Raw genomic sequence first — 12,387 nt, forward strand, 5'->3', positions numbered from 1 at the left:
GACATGTTAGTTGAAAGAAATGCAAGCTATGGCATGGTTATTTTAAACAGTTGTGAAACGAAAGCCTCTGATGACTTCATAGTAAAGCTTATGTCTTTTTCCCCTTTTAGGTTGGCAATGGAAATGTTTGTAATATCTGATACAGTGATGTATGTGTAGATATTAATATTGACTTGGATGAAGGCCAGATTGTATGTTTCTTTTATTAGGTGTCCTCTGCATGAAACCTGCCCCTTTTACTTTACATACATTTTGACCTGTGCATTAGTAACTTGTTTCAATTACTCTGTATTAAAATGTCACAGCTCATCTATCATCCTAATCATAGGACAGATTAAAAAGCCTTTTGACTTTTCTTATTTAAAAAATGACCATGTCATATTTGTTATTAGGCTAACTACTCAACATAAACATGTTTTACATATTCATCTCTGTCTTTTGTGGCTTTACTTACTTACTTAGGCGATCCCTCATTGTCCAAGTAAGATTGCCCTCCAAGTGCGGTGTCCTGGAGGTGGGTACGTAGGTGACTGTGGAGTCCTATTCTTGACCTGCATGTTCTCCCGCAGTGAGGGCATCGATTTCCAGGTGGAAGATGGTCCCAGTCAGGTTTGGCTTGATGCTTCTTCCTCTTGGCACATTTCTCTCTTTCGCCCTCCAATCATGCCTCTTCAAATTTTACAGCACTGCTGGTCACTGCTGACCTCCAGCTAGAGTGCTCAAGGGCCAGGGCTTCCCAGTTCTCAGGGTCTATGCCAGATTTTTTAAGATTGGCTTTAAGCCTATCTTTAAATATCTTTTTCTGTCCTCCAACATTCCAGTAGAATAACTGTTCGGAGTAGAATAACTGCTTTGGGAGATGGTGATTGGACATTCAGACAACGTGGCTGGTCCAATGGAGTTGACGGTGGGGGTCAATTGCTTCAATGCTGGTGGTCTTTACTTCTTCCAGCACGCTGACATTTGTCAGCCTGTCTTCCCAAGAGATTTGCAGAATTTTTCGGATGCAACACTGATGGAATCATTCCAGGAGTTGAGTGTGACATTTGTAAACAGTCCACATTTCGCAGGCATATAGCAGGGTTGGGAGGACAATAGCTTTATAAACAAGCACCTTGGTATCTCTATGGATGTCCCAATCCACAAACACTCTCTGTTTCATTCAGAAAAATGCTGCACACACAGAGCTCAGGCAGTGTTGTATTTCAGTGTCAATGTTGACTTTTGTGGAGAGGTGGCTGCCAAGGTAGCGGAAATAGTCAACATTTTCTTATGTTACACAATTAAGCTGTATTTGTGGTATGCTTATTTTGTTGCTGAAGGTAAGATGGCAGAGTTAAAAATTAATAAGTAAGATAATGATTGGGTTTTGTGTGGTGAACTTGGCTTCCACTCACGGAAGGACCGTTATGCCACTCCACTAGAGTTTACAGAACAGCACTACTGGTACTCTAGAGGAGTAACATAATGATCCTTCTATTTATGGTGCTGGTGGAAAGATGTTCAAGATTGAAGTGCTATCCTTACCTTCCAGGACTGTCCAATAATGTGAATAGGGTGGAGCTTGGAAAGTGCCAATGCTCACAATAATTTGTTGGCCATGTTGGCTGTTTGGTTCTTGGAAAGATAATAAAAAAAAGAGTAAAGTTTATGACTTCTCCTTTCTGGAAGGGAAGAAGACTGCCATTTAATTTCCACAAAGAAGGTTCTCTATTACTTCCTATATAAGGAAGGCTGAACTCAAATTCTAATACTGTGTGTACAGTCTAAAGCCTGTCATTCATTTTATTTCTTCCATGCTATATTCTATTGTATCATAATTTTTTAAAGTCCAAACATTATTTTTGGCTTATTGATGCAGGGATATCAAATATGAATTTTGCAGCTTTAAAATAAAATGTTGGAGACCAGCTACTCTATTAGCTAGACTGAGAATGAATACATTTGCTTCTCTGACTGTTTTTTAAAATTATGAACTGCAGTGTAACTTGAATTTGCTTAATTCCATTGGTGCAATAACAATGTGTTGAATACTAACCTTGCAATAATATAGAAATGTGCAACTTCAAATACAATGGACCTTGTGTGAGTGCAATTGCATAATGGCATTTAGGCTTTAGTTCTTTGATACCTTAATTTTTTTTATTTTACATCAGTGATTCCCAACCCATGGGCCGCAGTCCACTGATGGGCTGTGAGACCTAAAATAAGGTCAGCAGCTCTAGATTATTAAATATAGTTTCCTGTGGGCGCACAGATGACGATGACTAGGTGGCATATGTTCTGTATCAGAAGCTAGAGCTGATGTTGTCTATCCAATGCAGTTTTCTGAATCAGTACGCCAAATAACCAAACTGAATCTAAAGTTGACCAAAAACGGATTCATAACCCTTTTGGTACGAATGTTGGAGAATGGTCCCTGGTCAAAGTGGTCCCTGGTCAAGTGGTCTATAGTCAAAAAAGATTGGGAACCACTGTTTTATATGAGCTTGGGAATCCTTGTAATTTTAGCATGGTAAATGCTGTAGTTGTTGAATATTACCTCCCCCCACCCTCCAGAGATGTATTCGTTTGATTTCTAGCCTTCTTTTCTTCTAAATGGAATTTAAAGTATCTTACAGCATAAATGAAAATAGAACATCTAAAATAAAACAGTACAAAACTTAGATATTAGCACTATCACCTTGAGAAAATCCAAGCCAAGTTTCATATGCTGAATAAATTTGGAAAATTCCATCAATATGGTCAAATGCTTTTCTATATGTAGCAACAAACTGGAATTGTTTGTAACTTACATTAACATTCAGTTAATTTAACATGTTATTTACAATTTGTCTTCTCAAAATAGCACACTGTGATCACAGTTAAGATATAGACTCCAATAGTCTCTGCACTACTAAAGATTTGGATTATTTCATATCCTGTCAAAAACGGAATGATTCCAACCCAGTGCTATCCTTATTGAGTTTGACTACAACCACTATTTTGATCTGTGTCCAGGAACTTGAAATACATTCAGAAATGGTCCTATTAAACAAGTTAAAAGTCTTTGTAAAATGGAGCAGATTCCCTTCCTTGAGTCTTCTAGTTTTAATTTTTTAAATTGCATCCAGAATTTCCTTGCTTGTAACTTCCTTGTAAAGACTGCACACATGTTCTTCTGAAAATAACTGAAACACATGTGCTTCAAAATATCATATATACTCAAAATGACGAACTGCAAAAGCATAAGAGACCCTCCTTTCTTTGTTCTAGTACTATCCTAGAATTCTAAGTATGAGATTTCTTGCCTGCAGTATATTTCCTTGTCCACAGCCCCATCTAAACTCGGTCCGGAGGTTATCACACACTTCATCTCCAACTGGCCATGGCAACAGGATTGAGTCCAGCATGATTGAGACTGTTTTGGACCCAATGGACAATAATCTTACTGTCCATATCACTGCCACCATTGCCAGATGGCTGTAATGCTCTGTGAGAATTCCTGGCCATCGAACATACCTCATGCTGACATCAGGAGAGGTTCCCACGTGACCTGGAAGTGGGAGGGAGGCAAAACCAGTACCTTCTTGCTGGTTGAATGGATGCCTCTGCTGATGTCAGCAAAACGTCCCTATTGTTGGAGCAGGTAAAATACACTCAGTTGATGAGTGCGTTAACTGAAAAATGCAAAGCATGAAGCTGATTGATTGGGCTACACCCGAGAAGCTAGCTGAGCCTGGGAGTTTTGGCAGCAGTTACATGTTTAGGTTTTCTGTGCAGGAGCTTGCCAAGACAGTTTGTATTTTCTGCTTCTGGGCTGCTGGAAAAAGATCCTTCACACGGACACCCAAGGACCATTTTGAATCTTTCTCAAAGGACATTGTGTGTGTCATTGCAACTGTTCACATGATTGTATATATGTTGATCTGCGTAACAAAGAGTAAGCACCTTATTCTTTACTGGTCATCTGTGTGGCATATTTTTTTCTCTAGCAAGACATTGTGTGGATTGGTAAAGATGTGAACTACATGTTATTTTCATTCTGCCACACCCATGACAGCCAGGAGATCTCATGGAGCTCTGTGGCTGTCTGGCAGTGGTGATGGTGTAGACATGAGCCCAATCTGCCCCCCTTTCCCTGTGCTGATGAACATAAGGAAAAGGGATGACAGTAGTGGACTGAGAAGTGGTCTGCATTGGACATGATCATGCTGTCCACATTGTGCTGAAGCTGTGGGGTTATTCTGAAATTTCAGCCAAACTCTAGAGTGTTTCCCATTTTTCTTAACGTGAGGATCTGCACAGTATATGAGTGCTATTAAACCCATGTAGCTGACCTCACATCTCTTATTTCTTTAAATGTAAGATATATTTATGAGAATTGCAACTTAGGATGGGGGGTACTTGTAATTTTCTGCTAGATACCTCTCATGCTTTCTCAAAATCCAACCCCAGGTTGCCATAGGATGCAACCATGGCAGTTAAAATGGAATCAAAGGTTATATCTGTGCACTATGGGAGAAAAAAACCCCTGGCTGAAACCGCCTTGTTTCAAGGCTCTCTTAGAATCTGACTATTTGGGTCTATTCACATGAGGATTTACCACATTATTGATACCACTCCAGATCTTGCAAGGACCTACTCCAGTTTTATCAACATGTTTCACAATGAAAACACAGTTTGGTGAGAATTTGAGGGTGTAATAGATTGCCTGAGGGGAGTCTTCAAGAGTTACTTTTATGCACTGCATATGTAATCCCCTTTTGGGTTTCAGTTTTGACTTTTATAATAAAGTACAGATGCTTAGACAATAGCACCATGAATCCCTTTGCTTCCAGTGAGTGAGTGGTGCCATATTAATACAGCAGCCAATCATATATTTTTTAAAGGCTCCAACCATTTTGTCTGGTGAGTTTCCCATAGTAATAAAGTGAAAGTTTAAAAAGATAAGAAAAAAGAAAACCAGGAGCAGTATCTAGAACAAAAGAGAACTTCAATATAAGGAAACAACAGATGTCTATCAAACAGGGAAAGATTTATGACAGCCAAAATATTTGATGATTCAGTGCTGTTAATAGTGGGGGGTAGTAGAATATAAATCTATATATCCTCTTGGCTAAGATAAATTGAGTCCATGTATTGTGTTAATGACGTCCATGACTTGGAAGTGCTGGCTTGTCAAAGTTCACAATGGGTCACTTTAGTTCCCAATAAAAATATTATCTGACGTTGTTGGCTTTAGTTTTCATTTACAAGTCAATGCAAAAGAGCTGGTCTAATCTGAGTTGTGAATCCAGCTTTTCTTTACAGTGCTTTCTTTATTGAAATCCATATAAAGCTTTCTTTAAGCTGGAAAGCAACAAAAGAGTGTTTATACATACAAGACAATAGGACAGCCTTCATTTACTTTGTGGAGTTGGCATTTTTTTAGCTTATGCAATGAACACAAGAGGAAGTGAACACCCCCATACTGTCTACCTTTTTGTTCAGCGGATAGGAAGTGTGAAGACTTGTTATTATAAATTCTGAAACTCCATACGAGATTGAGCTTTGGATTTGTGCACCACCACCAACTATGTAACAAGCACTGTAAACAAAGGGACAAAGATTTCCTTGTGCGTTGTTAAGATTACTGTGAATGAAGACACAGCAAATCAATTGCCACCTTTGCTTGAAAAGTGTGTAGTAGTAAAAGGCACCTTTCAGAGTGATTTTTTTTTGGTTATACAACACTCAAATTTTCTTGGCCTTGGTAGACTCAGTGGTCCACTGTGCATATTTCCCAGGACATCATAATGCTGGATTGGTAAGAAACCTTCAGGCTGCAGTCAGAGCCAGTAAAGCAATTGTTAAGTTCTCATATTTATGCTGAAATTGGCTATGCAGGCGGTTGCTCCATCTGCCTCACCAGTTCCATCTGCTACTCACAGAAAAAACCCTGCTCTAAAAAGATGGTTCTTAATATGCTTTGCTTTGTATCTTGAATTGCAGTGGCTGCTCATCATGGCAAACAGCCCCCCAAGCAAATCGAAAATGCTGTTAGTTTTGTTGATCCATTTCTCTTTGTTGCTCTGGAAAATACAGCACACATATGCAATATATCTTTTCTTTCGCCCATGTATAATCCTAATCAGGTTGCAATATAGATGATAATAGAATGTAGAGAAAAATCAAATATTAAGGAACAATAAAAAACTTAAATAGTTATCACATTTAAAACACAGTTTATTATTTAAAAGCAACGAGAACGTAACAAAGGAGGGGGAAAAGAGGAAAATGAGCCTTGAATCTCATTTTGGGGAAAAGGCAGGATATAAATGCAATTCTGCATCCATATATTACTGGTTCAAAGCCTGGCTATATCATGAAGTGTTTGCCTGCTGGCAGAAAGAGAACAGAAATCAGAATAATAATTATAATGATAATGATTATTATTATTATTATTATTTTGGGGAAAAGGTAGGATATAAATGCAGACTGACAGACTGACAGAGTTTTGGAGCACAGTTCTTCTGATGTCAATCGTGTTAAAATACAAAGTATGGATCATTGATGTTGCAATCCCAGGTGACAGCAGGATTGAAGAGAAACAACTGGAAAAGCTGACATGATATGAGGATTTAAGGATCGAACTGCAAAGACTCTGGCACAAGCCAGTAAAGGTGGTCCCAGGGACACTTGGACAGACAATACAGAGAAAGAAAGAACAGAAAGGAGGTTTGTTGTGTTGACGTCAACGTCCAGACTTTTGGCGCCTTAGAAGGTTATGCTTGAATTCAGCCACAAGGAGCCCCCGGTGGCACAGTGGGTTAAATCCCTGTGCAGGCAGGACTGAAGACCGACAGGTCACAGGTTCGAATCCGGGGAGAGGCGGATGAGCTCCCTCTACCAGCTCCAGCTCCTCATGCGGGGACATGAGAGAGGCCTCCCACAAGGATGATAAAACATCAAATCATCCAGGCGTCCCCTGGGCCACATCCTTGCAGATGGCCAATTCTCTCGCACCAGAAGCGACTTGCAGTTTCTCAGGCTGCTCCTGACATGACAAAAAAAAAGCCACAAGGGGTGCTGTTGCTCCATCCTCTATGGGGAAAAGCCATCAGGACTTCCTCCTTCCTTTTGGTTGCCCGGCATTTTCTGATCCTTTTTCCTTATGATATTGTAAAATATCTTTCCATTCATCTGAATCCCAATTTACTGGGATCCGGGATGCATCCACAGTTTAGCATGCATGCAGTTTCACACTACTTTAACTGCCATGCCATGACTAAAATTTATAGAATCCTGGGAGTTGTAATTTACAAGATCTTGAATCTTCTATGCCAAAGGGTGCTGGTGCCTCATCAAACTAAAACAGATAGTGAAAAATCATAGACCATCACTGGACCTTCTTGAAACTATCAGGATCTTGGAAGCTGCCCAAGGATGCTGATGGCTACAAGTAGCCCTGCATAAAATATAGGAAGTTAATGCTATAAGTAAGTAGAATGGAAATGAATTATAACATTGAAGGCTCTGCTGATTGACATGAACCAAAAACAATTTGTCTACTACCTTCATATTTCTATCAACAAATTCCCCAGTTCTTTCATGATTATGTGCTGTGTTCTCACATTCCTTTCCTGTCTCTGTATGATATAACACAACCCACTGGGTGACCTTTGGCAAGTTACACTCTCTCAGCCTCAGAGGAAGTCAATGGTAAACCTCATCTGAGGAAATGTTGCTGAGTAAACTCTGTAGCAAGTTCACCTTAGGGTCGCCATAGATTGGAAATGGCTTGAAGGCACATAACAAGAAATGTAAAAGTATGTAGCAAAACTCCTGAGCACTCTGTATTCATAGTTGCTCATTAGTTTAGCATTACCTTTTTGGCTGCCCCTATCTAAGGAGAGTGAAAATAATTATAGGCTTTGCTAAGGTAGATTGAAAGTTTCATTTTGCGAACTTCAAATAGAATATAAATCAAGATAGTGTAGTGATAAAAATGCTTGGCTGAAACCACCTATTGGCTTTTCAGCATGAAATATAGACATGAGGGATTTTTTTATAGGCACCAATGTTATTTTTCACTGGCTGTCAGAAGAGGCCTATTATGGCTCTTTCCACAATTCTCCATTGTGATAAGTTTGCAAGTTTATGCTTTGTTTCCATTAGACCGAATAAACATTGGGATTTGGTTCATCTTCTAATCCATTATATAGGCTTTTCCTTGTGAGGCGCTTCGTTATTTTCCTGCATGACAAATGTTTAAAAGACAGCATTTGAAACTAATTTTTGACTAAAAGCATCCACAATTCAGAAAATAATAACCATTTAGTTTATAGTTTACTGGCACAGTTTCAACAGAAGTTTCTGGGGAAAAATTTGGATGGAGTTAGAGGATGCTCATCTACCCAGATGGCTGTTTCAAAACCCTTAACCAGTGTTTATAATAAATATTTATATAGTTAAATGTCTAGCAAATTTAAAATCTTCAGAGTGATAGCAATGAACGTACTGGTGTTCAGTGATTTCTGGTGGCACTGCAAGGAAACTAGAGTATGAATTTTACCTTCCCATATCTATGGGGTTACATTCCTGAATTTACCACTGAAACCCACTTTATTGACTATCTCTTTCTATTGTTATGGTTTAATTAGTTGAAAGAAGAACTAATAAATAAATGTGAAAGAAGAGTGTGGATCCAGTCTCAACAGGTTTAATCTTATCATGGAACAGAGCGTTGCAACTGTCTTAGGTGGAAAATTCTGAAAGAAGAAGTAGCAATTTAGAGCCCTTCTACTCATGACTAAATTCCAGGAGGAACTGGGATATTATATCCCAGTTCCTTCTGGGATTTAGTCTCCACTTACAACCCAGGTAAAGGTTTTCCCCTGACATTAAGTCCAGTCGTGTCCGACTGGGGTTTGGTGCTCATCTCCATTTCTAAGCCGAAGAGCCGGCATTGTTTGTAGACACCTCCAAGGTCATGTGGCTGGTACCTATTGATTTACTCATATTTGCATGTTTTCGAACTGCTAGGTTGGCAGAAGCTGGGGCTAACAGCGGAAGCTCACGCCGCTCCCTGGATTCGAACTTGCGACTTTTTGGTTAACATGCTTGACAGCTCATGTCACCGCCCCCCCCCCCCCAGGTTTCCCCAGGGAAGGGTGTGACATGCCCTCTCGGGTCAACCAGAGGTTGAGTTGGGAGGGCATCCAGCCATCCCAGCCCCCAATTTAGCCCCTAAACTTACCTGAGGGGCCTGGCTGCATGCTCAATCCCCTCCATCCAGAGCTCCTGGTATGCCAAAATGAATCCCTCTTTTCCCCACCCAAACTCCTAACACATCATTTTAATGCATCAGGAACTTTGGATGGAGGGACCTGCACATGCAGCCAGCCTCCTCAGGTAAGTTTAGTTTATTTTCAGTTGCTCTGAAGACTAGGACGTGGAACAATGGCTTCAAACTACAGGAAAGGAGATTCCATCTGAACATTAGGAAGAACTTCCTAACTGTGAGAGATGTTCATCAGTGGAACTCTCTGCCCTGGAGTGTGGTGGAGGCTCCTTCTTTGGAGGCTTTAAAGCAGAGGCTGGATGGCCATCTGTCAGGGGTGTTTTGAATGTAATTTTCCTGCTTCTTGGCAGGGGGTTGGACTAGATGGCCCACAAGATCTCTTCCAGATCAATGCTTCTATGATTCTATGAAAGGCATGTGTGCATGGCTACATATCCATAACTTAAAGGACACACCAGAGTTAAAACATCTATTTAACTACACAACACAATCTAAACATATATTGATCTTGAATTAGCAATGATTTTAAATGTTATGCTTTTTTAAAAAAAGAAAAAGTAGCAAACAGCAGAGATATTCAATTCTAGTAACATATTTCATACTTAACGTTTATCCTGTTATTGTTCCATTGGTCTCAGCTACCTAAGCTGACACCACTTGGAGGTCACCAAACTCCGCACTTGGCTACCTAACATGCTGAGTTAGGAACATGGAACAAAGCTTAATGACCTCTCCTGCTGTGGATTATGCCTGAATGGGCTAAATACATGAAGTTAAAAATATTGTGTAAGCCAAACTAAATATTCCAATTTTCCAAATTCCATGAAGGGGAGAACATTTTTAAATGAAAGGAATTTTCACATCTATTTATTATTTTTAAATAAAAAAACCCCCCATCTAGACTTTTTTTTTCAGTATTAGAAAATTGATAGAAAATGATAGATTGGATCATGCTATATATTCATATTACCTTTTTTTTTTGTATGCGTGGAGAAGAACAATTCAACTCAAATTGGGTTGTCGTAGGTTTTTCGGGCATGTTCTAGAAGCATTCTCTCCTGACATTTTGCCTCCATCTGTGGCAAGCATCCTCTGAGGTAGTGAGGTTTGTTGGAAACTAGGAAAATTGGGTTTATATATCTGTGGAAGGTCCAGGGTAGGAGAAAGAACTCTTGTCTGTTGGAGCTATGTGTGAATGTTTCAGTTGGTCATCTTGATTAGCATTTGATGCCCTGGCAGTTTTTAGGTCTGGCCACAGTGGTCCACGCTCTTGTTACATCTTGAGTAGATTACTGCAATGCACTCTACGTGGGGTTGCCCTTGAAGACTGTTCGGAAACTCCAACTAGTCCAACGGGCGGCAGCTAGACTACTCACTGGAGCATCATACAGGGAGCATACCACCCCCCTGCAATGTCAGCTCCACTGGCTGCCGATCTACTTCCGAGCACAATTCAAAGTGCTGGTCTTGACCTATAAAACCCTTTATGGTTCCGGCCCTATGTACCTGTCTGAACGTATCTCCTTCTATGTTCCACCCCAAAGTTTAAAATCTCCTGGAGAGGCGCTGCTCTCTGCCCCGTCTCTGCCACAAACACACTTGGTGGGAACAAGGGACAGGGCCTTCTCGGTGGTGGCCCCCTGCCTGTGGAATTTGCTCCCTGGGGAAATTAGGTCATCTTCATCCCTCCTCTCCTTGAGAAAGAAGTTGAAAACATGGATGTGGGACCAGGCCTTCGGGTAACTATGCTGACAAGGGCAATGACAATGATGACAATTGCTATAGTAATGGACTATGGACAAGCTTGATAGAGTCTCCGACCACAGAATTCACCTAGATAAAGCCATAAGGCTGTTATTAAGCATATTTTTAATTGAATTGATTTAATGTTTTTAATTGTATGCAATTATTGATTTTATTATGTATTTTATTATGTACACATGGAGTCATCTAATCATGCCGGTTGGAAGCCGCCCTGAGTCTGCCCCCCCCAGGGGGGGTGGTTTGAGAAGAATGGGGTACATATATTTGAAATACATAAATAAATAAATACATAAATACATAAATAAATAGGTGTAGCTTGTTACTGCATGGGAAATTCCTTTCTTGAGAAGTGATTAGGTTTTCCTGATTGTTTCTTGTCTGAAGTTCCCCTGTTTTTTATTTACCAATATTGTTTTTTATTTACCAATTTTCCTAGTTTCCAACAAACCTTACAACCTATGAGGATGCTTGCCACAGATGCAGGCGAAATATCAGGAGTGAATGCCTACAGCCCTAAAAACCTACAACAAACCAGTGATTCTGGCCATGAAAGTCTTCGACAATACATCATCTCAAAGTGTTTTGAAAGTAGTATAAAATAAAGGAAGTTCCTTAACCAGCTCTTATTTCAGACCAAAAGAGAGTTGTTCAAGTTACACAGTAAACATAGGCATGGACAGCAAGTAGAAATCTCTGTATTCTACCAAGTTTCAGATTACAACTCAAGAAAACCCAGAAGGGTGTTTTCTCTCCTTTTTCTTTCCAGCGTACTTCTTTTCATTTTATGTGGCATTCGCAGCATTCAGTCTCAATTAAGCTGCCAGAATCTTGAGATAATAACAGCAGGAAATTCTCGCAAGATAAATTCAAGATGGTAGCTACAACTTGTCTTTATCAGGGTGGATTAAAACGAGACCATATTTTGAAGCATATATAAACTCCGAGTAAAACTTATCCAGCATTTATATTGGAACAGCAAAATATCTCATTTCACTACCCTGCCATAGCTAATATATATATTTTGCCTTGAACACGTTCTGTTTATAGTCTGCAGAGGACAAGGTTTATTTGGATGGGGTGTGTTTTGAGTTCATGTGGGTTTTCTTCCTTGAACTGCAAAATATATTCCACAGCGCCTTGTGTCATTTTGCCCAGCTTTTCTGTCTGTAGCCGTGCCAAGGTTTATCACCGCTCACTTCTGGATAGTGTTAATAATGCGGTCACTTCCTGTCTGCAAAACAATTGTAACATTCACCAGATTTCCCTGCATGCTCCAAGAGAAATGGCAAAAAGGAGATGGGACCCCTCTCCCTGATAATATTTATAGAGAGATCCTTAATACAATATTCTTGAACATG

Source organism: Anolis sagrei, chromosome 3, assembly GCF_037176765.1.
Source record: "Anolis sagrei isolate rAnoSag1 chromosome 3, rAnoSag1.mat, whole genome shotgun sequence".
In the NCBI taxonomy this organism is placed as follows: Eukaryota; Metazoa; Chordata; class Lepidosauria; order Squamata; family Dactyloidae; genus Anolis; species Anolis sagrei.